The sequence below is a fragment of the Jaculus jaculus genome, chromosome 14 (genome assembly GCF_020740685.1).
Source record: "Jaculus jaculus isolate mJacJac1 chromosome 14, mJacJac1.mat.Y.cur, whole genome shotgun sequence".
Lineage (NCBI taxonomy): Eukaryota > Metazoa > Chordata > Mammalia > Rodentia > Dipodidae > Jaculus > Jaculus jaculus.
This window is the reverse complement of record NC_059115.1, coordinates 35,033,284-35,051,137: the sequence shown is the minus strand read 5'-3', so window position 1 is coordinate 35,051,137 and position 17,854 is coordinate 35,033,284. Positions and strand designations below refer to the sequence as shown.

Below are 17,854 nucleotides of genomic sequence, written 5' to 3'. Positions count from 1 at the left end.
AAGGTGTGTTTGGGTAGGGAACCTGATTTCTAACTTAAAGGTATGCAGAAAGCTTGAGCTCAGCCTGGGTACCCCCTCCTGCTTGCTGCCAGTTTGTGCTTACTGCTTTTAGGTATTTGCTGGCTGGTACTGGTTTCTCCTGCCGCTGATGGAACTTCCCCCTGGCTCTGTAAGTTTGAAATAATTCCTTTCCTCCTGTACTCTGTGGTTGGGATGTTCATCCCAGCAATGTGAACCTCTCTACAAGAGTAGGTAATATCCATAGTTCCAGGCCTACCCTGCAAATAGATTACCTCTGTACTGCTGTTGCCTGCCTGACTACCTTCATCTGCATTCGTGGAGAATAAGTTTCATACTTAATTCCTACTGAGACTCATGTGTTGGTACACGCCTCGTGAATTACAAATCGTTGTTCTGTGAATAAGGAACAATTGCTCTGCATAATCTGCTGCATGCTTGCATCTGAGTATTTGACATCCCCTTGCTTATGTGTGTGTGTTTCAACATCTTTGTGCTTTCCTTCTATAGCTCAACTGAAACTACCCATTGTCCTTCCTCTTCATATCCACTCCTGACTAGTGCCTCTGTGCTTTTTGCACTTTTTCAGGCTTTTCTCACTTACTGAATGCTCTTCCTAATACTCTTATCCTTCTAAAGGATTCACAGACTGTTCACTGTTCTAAGTAAATAATTGAGCCACCATTTCATATTAGATGACACTGGATCTAGTGAGAGTTGCATGCAAATTTTACCAAGACATGGAGATCCTATTAAGAAATAACTGCTTTTTGGACTGGACAGATAGCCTAGCACTTAAGGTACTTGCACTTGCCTGTGAAGTGTAAGGACTCAGGTTTGACTTTCCAGAATCTATTTAAGCCACATGCAAAAGGTGGTGCGTGTGCCTGAAGTTTGCAGTGACTAAGACCTTGGCATGCCAATTCCCTCTCTCTCTCTCTCTCTCTCTCTCTCTCTCTCTCTGTCTCATAAAAAAAGAAGAGAAGTATATGCTTCTTATATATGTATTTTCATTTCTTATTGTAGTGCATGGAACATGGAATAGCTTTGTAACTGGCCTTGGAATATGAGACAGGAGAAATATAAGATACAAAATAAAAATGATATAAAAATTATTGTTGCTATTTCAAAATTTTGACAGAATAAGTTATTTGTGGACATCATAGTTTCCATAGTTCTATATGCAGTTTCTTTAAGAAAAATGTGTGTGTGTGTGTGTGTGTGTGTGTGTGTGTGTGTCTATGTATTATGTAATCATTCCTTTACCTTGTGCCAGGGTATGATAATATAAATTGAATAAAATTTCATGTCTCACTTTCTGACATTGATGTAACTTCTAAATGCAAAAATGAGAAAATATGCATCTTTGGTTTAAAGATTACTTCTTTAGCTTTGAAGACTTTCACATTTGTGAAATGGCACACTCCATTTCTAAACATCCTGGTTTTCCATACACACATGTGGAAGCAGACATCAACAGCAATACATACCTGTCCCAATAATTCTTTGCATGATTCCATAAGACATACATCAGGATTTAGGCATAGCACACAGCTCTTTGTTTCAATGTGGTAAGAAAGATATCTAAAGGCCTTTTAGCCAAACATGGCATTTCTACATTCTCCACAATTTTACCTGAGCCTAAATTTCTACCTACTTGAGCTACTTTCTGAGATGATATACTATGGAGCTAATTTCTAATACATCACCAGCTTGAATGTTTCAGAAAACAGGATTTTCCACATGTTCAGTAGTACTTGTCATTTTCTCTATCAGAAACTTTTTTAGTGTGGCCTTCCAAGTAATCATGAGGAGACTTACTTGGCTCACTCTTGCTAACCTGAGTGGGAGAGGGAATGCCAGTCATGGGCTGTGTGAACATGGACATAGCAATGAACAAGATAAAGGTAATACAATGGACCATAGCTTATTCTTCTGTTAGAATAAAACACAAGACAAGAGAGAAAACCCTGGTATTAGTTGAGTATTGCTGATATAGTTGATTAGTGAAAGGACTCTAGTATAGCTCATGCTCAGAGACTTCAGCACTACATCCACAGGTTATCCTAATCCAAGTGGAAATAACTGAATGCTAGAATGTGAAGATAGCATTGGTAAGCAATGGTAGTATCTTCAAGGGTTATTGGATGTATACAGATACTGTAGTTTATTGAGAGGATCTACATGACAGCATGAGGACCTGAGCTTGGATCCCTAGAACCCACATAAAGCTGAATGCTATAGTGGCTGACTGTTATCCCACCATGTCTGTGGTAAGATGGGAGGTGGAGCTCCTGGAAGTTCATGGGCCAGCTAGCCTGGCAAATGTAATGGTAAGCAACCAGAGACCATGCTTCTAAACAAGGTGGAAGATGAGGACCAGTGCTGGAGCTTGTCCTCTGACCTCTACATGTACACTGGGGAGCATGGCATCAACACTCATGCACATGAACATGTAAACATCCTCATACACACAAACATGTACACACACACACACACACACACATCCAAAAACTTAAAAAGCACTACATTAACTCAAGGATGCACAATCTCTTTTAAATAGAAAAACATGATGATAATAAAGTAATATGAAGCAGGACTTCTCTGGCATGTCCACACGGCATGGAGTGTTTCTGCTACAGGGCTAGCAGTTCTCACATTGCCACTAGATAATGTGTGCTGAAGTGCCCATTGTCTTGTTCAAGTGAGGGAAGCCAGAGACTCAGGGGCTGAGGAACGTGCAAAGTATGGAGTAGCAAACAGAAGACAAAAATCAAAAGTTCCTCTCCTTACTGAGAGCAAAGTGACTGATTCGTATTCTTTCCCCCTTTACCTGGTAGAGAGAGTGCCTCACCCCAGGTGAGTAGGTGAAAGCAATTTGCCAGTTGTCATCCATGTGAATATGTAAGAGGCATGCCTGAGCTTGTTAGACTTAGCACTGGAGATGTGAAAACTTTTATCATTTTTTCTTGTATACTTTTGTCATGTTTAAAGCATGTCAGATACACAAGGCTCAACACAAAGGAAGAATGTTCAAGGGCATGGGGTTAGGCAACTCTTTTCACCTAAGGATTTATGGCTTTATATTCTAATCCAAAAATGCTTTTCACATGACAAAATCTGCCCCAGGTTCCCTATCCTCTTGTTGGCTCTGCAGAGGATTAGAGAGAAAGGAATATTGGCCCTAGTTGTTAAGGTGTAAGTAGAGGAAGAAAGGGACTGCAAGGATAAAATGCTAAGAGATTACAGAGGAGGGAAAGGATGTGCCTATCACTGAAGCATCAGGGAAGATTTAGGACTTTCCACATAGTTGCTAAAGAGTTAGGGGGGAGATGGAAAGTGAAAAGATAAATGTAAATACAATAACGTGAATGAACATGGCTCCTTGCTTCTACAGGAATCTCAGCCAATGCCCTTCACTTAAATCATGAATGCAGTAAGAACTATAGACTGAGGGTTAGAAATAGCTTTACCCAGACTGGGCTAGAAGCAGTTTGTGTGAGAGGCTTGCTGTTATGCCCATGTCCTGAGAAGATGTGCAGGGTTGTCTTACATAGAAATGGACTGGTGTGTGCAGAGGAATATGGCACAGGAAAAATGAAATCTTTGGGTGAAATTTCTACCCATTCAGCTGCAATAGAGACTACAACCATTGTGATTGGGCCATCTGACCTACACTGGGATGGGACAACAGAAAGAATGTAGACTGTTGTGAAGGAGCCTGAATGCTCAAGGAGCATCCTGTTCTTCAAAGTCTGCTTTATTCTTCCATGGATTAATAAACTGGCACTCTATTATGGAGTTTAAAAATTCAGAAAAGAGAGGGTCATTGAATTTGCAACATGGTCTTGTATTTTGGAAATGGCCGTGGGCAGTGTGAAGCAGGTTGCTAGATGCCTGCATGGAGACCCCTTGGAGCCGTGAGGATGAACTGTGGTTTGCAGTGGCGATATATGGAGGGACAGAATCAGAATTCCAAATAACCTGTTGCTGGTTAGGATTATCTGACTTTGAGATTTGTCAGTGACTAGAACTGTTGGATTTAAAGCTACAGAGTTTGATGTTTGTGCTTGTTGTTTTAAATTTTATATTGGCTGAATATTTCTTGGCTAGGCCTATGCCATCTTTTGCAGTGTGAATGTGTATTCTGTGCCATTATGTTTTGGGGGAAACTTTTGTTGTTGTTGCTTTTATGGTTCAATTAAAAGACCTTGGATTATAGGGATGTTTGATCATTAGGATTGACCAAAAAAAAATGTGGGGACTTTGCAATTTGGACTGAATGCACTGTATTTTCTATTTTGTATGGTTATCAGTTTATGGGGGCCAGGAGCAGAATGTGATGGTTTGATTCAGATGCCCCCCATAAACTTAGGTGTTCTATATGCTAGGTTCTCAGTTGATAGAGATTTGGGAATTAATGCTTCCTAGAGGAAGTGTATTAATAGGGGCGGGCTTATAGATATTATAGCCAGTGGCCCCTTGCCAATGTTTGGCACACTCTCTTGTTCCTGCTATCTACCTGATGTTGGCTAGGGGGTGGTGTTCACCTTCTGCTCATGCCATCATCTTCCCAGACATCATGGCACTTCCCTTTCAAGCTTGTAATCCAAAACAAACCTCTTTTTTTCCCACAAGCTGCTCTTGGTTGGGTGATTTCTACCAGTAATGCAAACTTGACTGCAATAAGAGATATATGGAAAAATCTAGAGAAGAGTTAGGAAGAGAAATTATGTGTTTAGGTGTGTAGAGTCTGAGCTGTTGTGACTTTTAATTCTAATGACCTTTTTCCAGAAGAATTAGAGCTGAAAGGAGTGTAAGTTGGTTGTAATGACATGGAATAATCAGATAAGCAAGTGATGTTCTAACATCTATTACTAACTGTGTAGGTAGTCAGCATGTTGCAGGCACTGTGCCAGTTCCATAAACATGTCATCTCACTTAGTCATGTTAAAAATTAAGCCCAGGAAATTGAAATTCCATTTTTGTCTACCTGCCTTTGGTCAGGGTGTCTGGAGGTAAAGGTGTCATGGTTTGAACCCAAGAAGTGACTTCCCAAATGCATAATCATAGTAGACAGCTTCAGGTCATGATGTGAACTTTCAAGTTCTTTTTTCTTTTCTTTTTTTTTTTTTTTTTTTTTTTTTTGGCTTTTCGAGGTAGGGTCTCACTGTAGCTCAGGCTGACCTGGAGTTCACTATGGAGTCTCAGGGTGGCCTCGAACTCATGGTGATCCTCCTACCTCTGCCTCCCGAGTGCTGGGATTAAAGGTGTGAGCCACCACGCCCAGCTTTCATGATGTGAACTTTCAAACCAGACACAGTTATAGAAGAATAGATATTCATAGAAGTTGTCAGATCCAGGGAAATTTCCTCAATGGCATAAGAATTTGGCTCTCTCTTAAAGGACCAAGCAGAGAGAGAAAAGCCACAAGCCAAAAACCCAAAAGGCATAGCACACAGCACACTTCAGGAACTCCAGGCTGAACTCAGGTATTGTGCATATCTTTAGACTGAAATTCCAAATCTACCACCACACCTTAGGAATGAACCCCAGGATCCATTTAGTGACACCTCCTTTGGCCAAGTAGCTGGAAATCTAAGAAGCTTTAATAAACTCCTGAATCTATTGGAAGACAAACATTCAAACTACTACAATGATCTTTCTTTCTGTTTTGTTTTTTGTTTGTTGTCTTTTTAAAACTTTTTCTTATTAGTTATGGACATAGTATGTAAGCATCACATGTTGGTACCATGCTTTCCTTCATCCCTGCCCCTTTCCAAAGGGACCCTCCTCATTGAGGGATTGTGGGTCATGCCTTGTGGGGAAAGCCATCAGTTACGAGGGAGAGGCAATGCATTTATGCATAATGTTACAACTTGTGGTTCTAACAATCTTTCCACCCCCTCTTCCACAAAATTCCTTGAGCCATATTGGGTGTGTTTTAAGTCTATTTCAGTGATGGGCACTTGGGAGCCTATGAGTCTCTGGTTTGGAAGGTGTTGAGTCCCTCAGTGTCTGTATCCTTCACCCTTGTGCTGTGCTGATTATCATGTTCACCTAGAAAGCAGCACTCTTGCTCATCTTCCCAGTTCTTCTGTGGTTTTAGCTGGGGACAGGCTGAAGTGTGATGGGTTATTTATCTCCTCAGGTCCTGCTCCCATCTGAAAAAGAGAATCAGATTCTCAAAACAGAGAGTGAAGTCAGCACAGATTAAATGGGATAAGAATTATTAATTTAGAGAGAATTTAATGGGTGCAGTCCCTCTTATGCTCCAAAATTAGTGGAAGCTTGATACTGGAGAGCAAAATCATTATCTGGATATGATTCTGACTTGTTTCCAAGTTCCTGACATGGGTTTCTTTCCAGTGAGTGGATCTATTAGTCAATCCAAAAGCAGATGGTTGCACCACAAGGCTGTTTGCCACTATTGCATTTGAGTGAGCATCATATCAGGTTGTTAGCTTTTGAGTAGCTTAGACATTGAGCTGCTCAGACAGATGTTGGCCACTTTTCCCCAGTGTCTCATGTAATGCCTTCCAGCACTAGATGTGCTGTCTGGGGACTGGTTCTCTTCCAGGTTCCAGCCAGGTCTCTCCATGCTCTGTGCCGACAGCATATGGTGTCTTCAGCAATAGGGTCTTACCATTAGCATCTGGTGGGTAATCAAGTGCTCTGACAGAAGTCTGTCTTGTTTGGGGGGAACCTTATAGATCTCTCTACTCAACAGCTCACTGTAGGTGTTAATCACATCCTGGTACTTGGAGTTACAGGACAGAGCCAAGAAAAAAGAAAATGAAAAAGAAACAAGAGAAATTTAAGTTAGAATTTAGCCCACCCCTCTAGGGCCCTTCTGCTCAAGTACTCTCCCCAAGGTCCTGTTGAGGGTTCCACACTTAAGTCTATCATTCTTCTTGCTATAGCTAAGTTTACAAGTGGAGACAGTTCAGCAAGGAGTTGAACCTATTGGAGCAGAGTTCTATCCTTGGATGTTATCACACATCCTTGTTTTCCTCCTGCCCTATAGTGGGCTAATTGATTCTACCCAAAAATTGAGTACTCCTTACTTAATTCCCTTTCTTTTCTCAAGAAAATGTCAAGGACATGTTCATGACAAATGTTCATTCTATATATCGATGTGCATTAAATGCATAGGAAACAGACGGGCTTCACCAAAGTAAATGTGGACCTTGCTTATTTCAAAGAACTTAATGTGTTGATTTTCTGCTGGTACATAAAATTTGGAAAGTGTATAAATTAATGGATCAGTATGGTGTTTTCCTCAGCTTGTCTTCCCTTTCTTTCTTTCTTTTTTTTTTTCTTTTTTTAAATTTAATTTCTTAGTTTTCTTTTCAGCAAATACAGGCAGGTTGGTACCATTGTTTAGGCTCATCCATGATCTACCCCCTCCCATTGGACCCTCCTTGTTGATGTAAATGGGTCATGCATTCTGGAGTTAGCCCACAGTTATTGATACGATAAATGTGTCTGCATATCATGACCCAACATGTGACTTTGACATTCTTTCCGCCCCCTCTTCCCCAAAATTTCCCTGAGCCATGTTGGGTTCATTTTTGGTCTGCTTCAGTGCTGAGGTGTTGGGGGCCTCTGAGGCTCTGGCTCTCAGATTTGATAGGAGTTCATTTTTCTCTGTGTTGGTCTCATTCCCCTTTGTGCTGGTATCTGGTTCTTCAGGAAAACATCACCCTTGCTTGTTTCACCAGTTGTCCTTAGTTTCAGTCGGGCCCCTTTTGAGGTATGTTGGGGCAGCTCTCTCCTTAGGATCTGCATCTATCTGAAAAAGAGAATCAGTTTCTCCAACGGAGAGTAAGTTAGCACCCAGAAAATTGAGGTAACAATTACTTTTTTGATAGAGAGTTTGATAGGTATAGGCCCTCTTGTACCCCATGATTGATGGTAGCTTGATATTGGAGAGTGGGCTTATCTTTGGGAATGGTTCTGACTTGTGTCCCAGTTCCAGCTATGGGTCTCGTACCACTGAGGGGATCAGTTAGCCAAATCAAGAGCAGTTGGTTCCCCACCATGGCTGTGTGCCACTATTGCACTTGTGTGGGCATCACATCAGGTTGTTTGTTGCTAATTAGGTTAGACAATGAGTTGCTTGGACAGATATTGGTCATTTCCCCCAGTCGCCCATGTAGCACCTTCTGGCACTAGACATGCTGACTGTCTGGGGACTGACTCTCTCCTGGCTTCCAGCCATGCCATTCCATTTTACGTGTCAGCTGCATATGGAGTCTTCAGCAATAGGGTCTTACCACTGGCCTTTGGTGGGTCATCAAGTACTCTGATAGAAGTCTGTCATTGTTTTGGGAAACCTTGTAGGTTTCTCTGATCAAAAGCTCATTGTGGATGGTAGCCCTGCCCACTAATAAATTGAGGAAAAACATAACTAATATACAAGAGTTAGAAAGGAGAGAGAGGGCAGAGGGGGAGAGGGAGGGAGGGAAGATGTAGAAGATTTAGGTTAGTCTTGATCCTACCCTCTCCAGTGTCTTGTGGTTCAGGTGTTTCCTGTAAGGGTCTAGTGAAGGTTCAGCCATTTGGTGTGGTGGAAAACAGTAATCTGGACCCAAACGGCAATGGTACCATAAAATTCTACTTCTTTCTTTCTTTCTTTCTTTCTTTCTTTCTTTCTTTCTTTCTTTCTTTCTTTCTTTTTTTCCATCTTTCTTTTTGGATTGTACTCAAGGCTTAGTGCATGGAAGTTAAACACTCTATCTACTGAGCTGTATTTCCAATCTCATAGAATCATGTTTTGATAGTCACATATATTGAGTAAGGTTCAATCAATTTAAGTATATTTTTTCTCTTCAATCATGACTTTTATAGGAGAAACATGAAGAGAGATGAGATTCATATTGTATAAATAAGCTCTCCAACATTGCTATGCTAGGATTTGAACTCATGTCTTCCTGATCTCAATCTGTATTATTCTAACTGCTCTGTGCATTTCAGGCACATTGGAAAGTGTGCACAAAAACAAGAGAAAGAAGATACTATGTAGAGTCTAAAATGCTCTGACACCTAATGCAGGTAGTATTTGACTGGACGAAAATCCTCCACTCTAGCTTTTGGGTAGTGCACAAAATCATTATTACCTGTACTTTCTTTCTCACTAATTTGTACTTTCCTGTCTCACTAACTTGTTGCCTTCCCTGTCTGTCTCATCCCCATTCTCATCACCTAGCCTTTGGTAACCACTGCTCTACTCTCACCTTCAAGTTTTGACTGGCGAAAACTCACTTGTAAGGGACATTTAGATTGTTGGTTTCCACTACCATTTATTCCCTCCTCCCACCATACCACCCATGCCTCTCCCAGTTGCTGAGTTCCCAGAGGTAGATCAAGTGATGGAATGCTGTGATCCCACACAGCTTACACATTAGTGGAGGAAATGGAGTTTAATCAAGTCATGTATTTCCATAATGAAAAGTTGCGCTAAGTACTATGAAGCAAGATCATTTTGAGTTTACACAAGTGACCTCCTCAGCAAGTAATCATGTTGTCATCACTAAAGGAAGAAAGCTTCCTAGAACTCACATAAAACCATGTGTGTAATACCTGATGATGAGGGTTTCTGTCAGGTCATGGAGGAGGCCAAGAAGGGTCTGAAATGATTAAGGAGAAAGATGCTATGTTCAGAGATGCACTACTCAAGAACCGTAATGGCTGCTGTGCAGGTGATAGGACAGGCAGGAAGTGCCACAGAGAGCATCTGCTGATGAGTGTGAGACCCAAGTCAAGCAAAAAAGAAGATTCATCTCTCAAGCACATTAATGTTAGCCAGCTTAGTTCCTGGAAAGTAAAACTGAGCCCCAAACCCAGTCATTCAGTAAGCACCATTATGTATGGATTTTTATGTGCTTATATGTTTGTGTGTATGTTTGTGTGTGTGTGTATTCATATGTGTGAGGGTGAAAAAGTGTGTGAGTGCTCATTCATGTCTGTGCATGCACATGCAGAAGCCCAGGGTTGATGCTGTGTGTCCTCAGTTGCTTTCCACCTTAGTCTTTGAGACAGGTTCTCTTACAGAGCCCGGAGCTCACCAATGCTGCTCAACTAGATATCCCTCAAGCCTGTCTCTACATCTCCAATACTGGGCTCAAAGGTACGCTCCACTGTGCTCAGTGTTTTGTGTGTGCTGGGGATATGAACTCGTCCTTGTGCAGCAAGCACTTTACCTCTGAGCCACCTCCCCAGTCTTTAATATATGGTTATATAATCAAGATCATATAAGAGATAAAGCTGGCACAGATTGTTGGTACTATGGGTCTGAGGTGCTAAAGGAGAGGATGATGGCAGTGAAGACACATAGTATCTGTTTTAGGGATAGTCAGGCTGCTATGTATATGGGATTTATCTTTCTACTTTCACTGGAGCTAAAGCAGCTAACTCTTTCTGTGGATGTCCAGAGAAGAAATGTTCTAGGCTTTAAGGTTTGAGCATTTCCAAATAACTAACCCCACCATTTTTCCTATAACAACAGCATAGGCAATGTGGAATGAATGAAGGTGGTGTATGACAATAAAATGTACTTCTAATAGAGACATGGGCTAGAATTTGGGCTATACAAGTCATAGCTCTCCAGCACATACTGTAGATTATGAATCAAGTTTTGAACAAATTTAATTTGAGATACCCATGTGAAACATTTTGAATTACCCATTGTCCTTAAATTTAGGCTTTAGAATATTTTACAAAATACATTTCAAAAGTATTTTATAATTAGAATAATATCTAGTATCTGTCCTTTGGTTGATAACTGCTTTTAGTCAGAGATGGATGGAAGAGATAACTTGTCATTAGCATACATGCTGCCTATAGACATGGCCGTTCTTCTGGCAGCACTGTTTCAGAAGGATCTTGCTGGTGGCAATAGTCCACAGGAGTACTTGTCACTTGGGGAACTTTGTAGTACTTTAGAAGGACTGGGAGCAGTGACTGAAGTCCTTATGCACCAATTCTCTCTTGCTCACTCTGTCTCTCCCTTTCTCTGTCTTGATCTCTCTAAAATAAAAATAAATAAATAAATAAGATTACTCAGTTGACAAAGTGCTTACTGTGCACACACGAAGACTTGAGTTTGGATCTCTCAAACCCACACAAATGCTGTGTTGTGGTGTATATGTACAAATCTAGCACTCAGAAGGCAGAAAGATGTAGAGAGAAATATATCCCTGAGGCAAGTTGGCTAGCTTCATCTAGGTTCAGTGAAAGATACTGTGTAATAAAAATAAGATGGACAGTGATTGAGAAAGATATCCATCATGAACCCCTGATCTATACACACATTACCCACACATATAAATGTATGTATATGTATATGCATACCATATGTATATGCATACCATACCACACACACTGCACATAAAAAGATTATAAAGATAAAATAATTGAAAATCACTCAAACATCTATTTCATGCCCCTAGAGACCATGAGTTCATTGCTTTAGGATGTGGTCTAGATTTCCAAAGTTTAGAAGACTCTTGGGTGATTAGATTGATTTTCTTGTGCACACAAGCCTGGAACTCCTGGTTATATTCACAGTCGAGTCTCAGGACTATTACTGTTTGAACATCTGGGGCCCGTGAAGTTTACAGTAGTGTGAAGCTTTGGATCCTCCTCCCCCAAGGACATCCACTATCTATTGCAGGTGACTAAGAATTCTCTGATTATACTATGTATGAGACTTTCTTCTTCATAGAGCACATTCTTAAAAAGATGAAAATTACAGACCTTGAATAAGTCATGTCTATAACAATGAGTGTTGTTCTTGTAATATTGGGGACTTTACATTCGACTCCCTGTCTAGTTACATGCCCTAGTGTTTTAAAAATAAGGACTGAGCTTAAAAAGACATTGAGGTGCTACAGAATTCCTTGTCAAGCCCTCAGAGCTCCCACCTTACCCATTCTTCCCCAGAGCCCAAACTGACTCCTTCCTATTATTGAAAATTCTACATCTCTGTATGTGTTTTTTCTAAAAAAAGAAAGCCTCCTCCCTACCTATAATAAAACAGGCAGAACAAATGTATTTTAATGAACAAATGGAATTTTAATTAGAACGTTTTTTGTAAATTAATCCATTCTATAAAGATTCTAATCAGCTAAAAAATGCTGCAGAAAAATAGATACTTAGAGTACCAGCCGGCTTCTTCTATACACCAAGCAGATGGAATAACACCAAAAAAAATACTCTTAGAGTGACAAATTCTCCCTTGGATAGGAAGCATCTGTGTTAGAAAAGGAATAGATTTCTTGTATTTATAAGTGAATACACCAACACAAATATTCTCTGTTTGATGTTTAGGTTTGGGAAAGACTCATGTTATATTTTAAAATTCTATGGTTCTAAGGTCTTCATATTCCCTGTGGAGTGACTCCCTGTACTTGAGTTATGTATGTATCAGTCACATTCCTTGCTTCTGTGACAACAATGTCTGACAAAAGCAATTTAAGAAAGCAAGGGTTTATTCTGGGTTGCGGTTTGAGGTGCAGCTCATTCTGGCAGGAGCTTGAGACAACTGTTACGTGGCATCTGGAGTCATAAAGCCTAGAGAGATGAATGAATGCTTATGCTCAGCCCCTCTCTTCTACCCGTGGAATGGTGCTGCACATTTAGGGTGGGCCTTCCCACTTATCATTAACCATATCTAGAAATTGTCTCACAGATATACCTGGAATTTTGTTTTCATTGTGATTCAAAATCCCATCAAGTTGGCAAGATTATCTATCACAAGCTAGAAATCAGTTTCCCACCAAATACTTAGGCTATAGGATGTTTACATGACAAGATCATTTTTAATTTTAATTCTACTTAGAATCAGAAGCAATGGTTCTGAATCCAGTGTTTTACCACTAATTTTTCTGTGTAGGTTCAGGTATAAAGTATTCCTCACTGTGACATTCTATCTTTCCATTTGCCTCTAGAATCACTGACTATCCATCTCAGCACTGGAATCATTGCTGGATTGCCCAGTAGTGCTGGAGTGATGATATATAGAAAATGCAGAAGTCAGAGAATTTATTATTTAGAATGTTTTATTGCAATTAACTAACTGTCATTGAAGGCTTGACTATTCTTTAAAGAGAGTTTCATTCCATATTCAAATTCCAGGACAGGGCACTGGGTGATAAATTATGTCATCAAAGACCCAGGTTTTTTTTTTTTTTTTTTTGTCTGCTCTTTCTGTGTTATTTATTAATGTATGACCTATGTGTTTTAGGCTATGTGTTCATAGTTGCTAAATAGCTGCTTCAAGGTTTGTACATTTAAGTTTAGAGTCTGGGGACAGTAATCCCTTCTCTGAAGACACTCTCCTCAGATGCCGCCACAGAATTACACTTGCTTTTCCTGGCAAAAGTGACATCCTGTGCTCTTCCTATGCAAATAATCCAGCCACCATACATATGTGAGCCAGGAATTGTGTCAATCATTAGTACCAGGCTTGGGCACCTTCTCTCTCGTCTGGAGCTAGGATCTCAATAGCTCTTCCCTAGGAGCCAGTTACTGAGCAGATCTGGTGTCAGACAGTTGCAAGCTTTGGCTTTCCAAGAGGAAAACACATGCTGATCTGCCAACTTGATAGGATTGAGAATCATAATAAAAAACAAAACTCCAGGTATATCTGTAAGAAAATTTCTAGATAAGGTTAGTAATAAGTGGGAAGACCAATCCTAAAGGTGTCAGCACCATTCCATGGCTTGAAGAGAGGGGGCTGGGCACAAGTATTTATTCATCTCTCTAACTTTCATCTTCTAAGTTCACCTTTTGCCTAATCTCTTGTCCCTAAAATTTGGATTTCTGACTAACTAAAACAGCCATGTTGCAGAATTCTGATGACACTAAAATTTCAGCTTTACTATGTGTTTTGCAAACAAAATTGGTGTGAACTTAACTTTTCAAAGCTATAAGTGATGCACATCCTTTAATAGTTGGCTGTTGTCAATGGTAGCTGTGGTTTTGCCTTATGAAATAAAACCCTGCATCTCTGTGAATCTACTCACATCACATACATCACCCTAACAAAATTTCACCAACCATAAATTTTATTTTTATGTACTTGCATTGTTTCCATATGTGTGTCATGTGAATGTGTACATGACACAGCATGTGGAAGTCAGACTGCAATCTTGGGATGTTAGTCTTTTCCTTCAACCTTCTTTGAGATGGGGTCTTTCTTCTTTTATCCTGCCACAAGGCTCAGTCTAGCTGGTCCGTGAACTTTGGGATTCTCTTGGCTCTGCTTCTCATTGCTGAAGGCATATTTGAAATACAGAGGTATGTGCCATTTTGCATCCAGCTATATTTATTTTAAATATATATTTTTTGAGAGAGAGAGAAAGAGAGAATGTATATTGGTGAGCCAGGGTCTCTTGCCACTGCACGTGAACCCAGACACATATGCCACATTCTACATCTGGCTTTAAGTGGGTACTGAGGAATTGAACCCCAGGCCAATAGGCTTTGTAAGAAAGCACCTTTGAAGACTAAGCCATCACCTTAGCCACTAGAAATTTTAAAGGTTAGGTGCTAACTTCTTAGGATACAGATTGTGTTTTCAATAATGGTGTTTGTTGGCCAAGGAAGCAAATTAGACTGTCACTTATTTAGAACAGAGGAAAATCTGTTCATTTAATGCATACAATTAAACAGAGTGAAATCTACTTTAAATGAAAATTGAAAACAAATTAAGCAATCAGTCAGTGTAATGCTTGTGGTTATAGCCCTTGTATATATTTGGATAAGTTAGAAAAAAGAAATAAATAACTTCAAAATTGCCAGGGAACTTATTTTATTGCAAGATGAAAAAGAAATGGTGTGCTAGCAATATTTGATATTGCTGTCAAATATTACACATGATGACTTGATTTGATATCTCTGTGATTCTCATTGATCAAGCTTAATCATACGGTGTGCCAGGAATGTTAGAATCAGACAAAATTTAGCTACTGAAATTAATGCATTGGTTTTGTTTGTTAATCTTCCCTAATGACCATGAGTCAGCCTTTTTCATTTGACATTTGAAAAGACTTGTATTAATAATATCAATTTTTAAGTGCTCCTACTCTTATAATTTGACATTTGTAAGGCAAATGCCTATCTTTTTCTGTTTTATTACAAGTTATGTCCGGGTAATTTTATGGCTTTGGGATGACTGCCAATGACTTGCCTTGAAAATGACGATGTTGAGAATAATATGATTGTGTTTTCTATTTACTGGATTTATTTGTGCTGACTGGGGTTTTGTGCTCAGGAAAATGAATTCAGAGTACAGCCCTCTGAAGTTTCCTGGTGCTCTGGTTAAAGGTGAAATTCAACCATTAGAAAACCATGTCTGATGAAATTTATCTCCTGAATCATAGATTTATTTTTCTGGTATTAGCTTCTTATTATAAGAATTTGTTTGTTTGTTTGTTTGTTTAATTTATTTGCAAGCAGACAGAGAGAGAGAGAGAGTGAGAGAGAGAGAGAGGAGACAGACACAGAGAGAAGACAGACAGAGAGAGAATGGGCACTACAGGGTCTCTAGGCACTGTAAACAAACTCCAGATGCATGTGTCCACTTATGTGGTACTGGGGAATCAAACCTGGGTCCTTTGGCTTCTCAGGCAAATGCCTTTATAAAGACACATTTCACAAGTATCTGCCACCTGTTTAAAGTTTTTTTTTTGTTGTTGTTAATATTTATTTGAAAGCAGAGAAAAAGAAAGGCAAAGAATAAGAGTGAGTATGGGCACTGTAGCCACTGCAAACTCCAGATGCATATGCCACTTTGTGCATCTACTTGCATAGGTACTGGGGAACCCTGGTCAATAGGCTCTGGAGACAAGGGCTTTAACCACTGAGCAATATCCCCAACCCTGGAATTAGCTCCTTTTGATGAAGATTCTGAATGTAGTTCATATGCAAGTGTTTCTGGAGCCCCTGCTCTCTGCTGGTTCCTGAAATCCTGACAAGCGACAGATATTTATTTCCTTTCCCCCATATCTCTTAAAAATTATTCACTTAGGGCTAGAGAAGATGGCTTAGTGGATAAGGCATTTGCCTGCAAAGCTGAAAGGCCCTGGTTTGATTCCCCAGGTCCCACGTAAGTGAGATGCACAAGGTGGCATATGCATCTGGAGTTTGTTTGCAGTAGCTGGTAGCCCTGGTGCATCCATCCTCTCTCCCCCTGCCCTCAACTTCCTTTTCTCCCTCTCTCTCAAATAAATAAATTTTAGAAATAACTATTCATTTAAAACTTTTTCAAAGTGCCCACTATCATTATAATCTATTTTTGGTTCAATTATACTAGAAATTAAACTACATAGCTATAGAGAAAAATCATCCATATGTATACTCTAGAATTTTTTGGCTAAAATAATTTGCTGAGACTTTGTCTTACATAACACATGGACATGAAAGCCATGCACCAGGTATATCTATTGCTTAGGACTCTTAGCTGCTAGCAACAGAAGTAAAAGTCATACAGTTTTACCACATGCAAGTTTCCTGTTTTGCACAGTGGTATAGAGGTGGACTAGGCAGCACCGGCCAGCCTCAGGCATTCCTGCTGATGTCTGTCTGCTCCTTTCCCTAACACATTCCTCCTTATGTCCTGAGAACACCAAGCCAAAGACAAGACCAAGACAAAACATTTTATCCAGTATAACCTCAGAAAAAGCATTAAAGTTAATCCTGTGATAGAGGCACAGGGAATCCATGATCTAGCGTCTGCTCCACTGCTCGACAGAGCATAGACTCTGAACAGTCCTTAGTTGTATCACCTGGGACCATTTTAGAAATGAACATTCCCCGGGGCTAGGGAGGTGGCTCAGGTGGATAAAGTCTTCCTGTGCCATTTGAGTACCCACCCTGGGATCTCCAAAAGCCACATAAAAGACAGACACTTTAGAAGGCATCTGTAATCCCTATTACACACTTGCCTCAAGATCGGATCTAGACAGGAGAATCACCTGGATGCTTGTAGACCAGTGACTCTGGTGAATGATGATCAAGTTGAGAGACGGGCACCCAAATCTCTTCTCTGGAATCCACTCACATGCTGTGGCTTCTGTGCATTCATACACACACACGTGAACACTCACACAGAGGAAGTACACGTTTTCAGGTTCTGTGACAGACCAGTGAATGAGGTTAGATGGGAACAAGGTACACTTCAAGTGATCTCAGTGCTTGTTCAGGCCTGAGAACCATTAGAACATACCAACTGGCCAGTGTGCAGCATGGAACATGGGTGTAATTTCAACTCCAAAGAAATATGTAGGAAAGGAATCTGAGGTGCCCACAGCAGAAAGGAGAAGACCCAGTGCTGGGTCCTGGACTTCCGCTCGGTGGGCTCTCCTCCAGCAGCCTAGTGTTCCAGGGCAGATAATCCCGTTTCATCCTCCTCTGGGATACAGAGATTTAGTTTTATTTTGTCTTTAGAGAAGTACTTAGGTTTCCAGGTCACAAGATTTCCTTACCCAGGGCTTCCTGAATGGTCTAGTGCTGGGGGGACCTTGAGTGAGGAATTAATCCTTCTACTCTTCTGTGGTAAGCCACAGAGCAAATCCTCTCTAACAGTTCTCCATGCAAATGACAATAACCATGGAGATTTTACTGTATTTAGTGACAACACAATATTATCTCAAATCATTCTAAGATTTTTTTTTTAATGAAATCACATTGTAGTTTGAAAGTGAAATGTCCCACAGAGGTTCATGTGTTTTAAAAGTTTGTCTCTCTTTGGTGGTGGTATTTGGCAAGGTTGTGAAACCTTTAGTAAATGGATCCTTGCTGGAGGAAGTATATACTGGCTGATGATCCA

General features: G+C 40.3%; 1 protein-coding gene across 4 annotated transcripts in view; it reads left to right on the top strand.

Annotated features, from left to right (window-relative positions):
- Positions 1–17,854, top strand: part of Grm7 (glutamate metabotropic receptor 7) — a 934,876-nt gene that overhangs the window by 734,174 nt on the left and 182,848 nt on the right. The window lies entirely within an intron of this gene.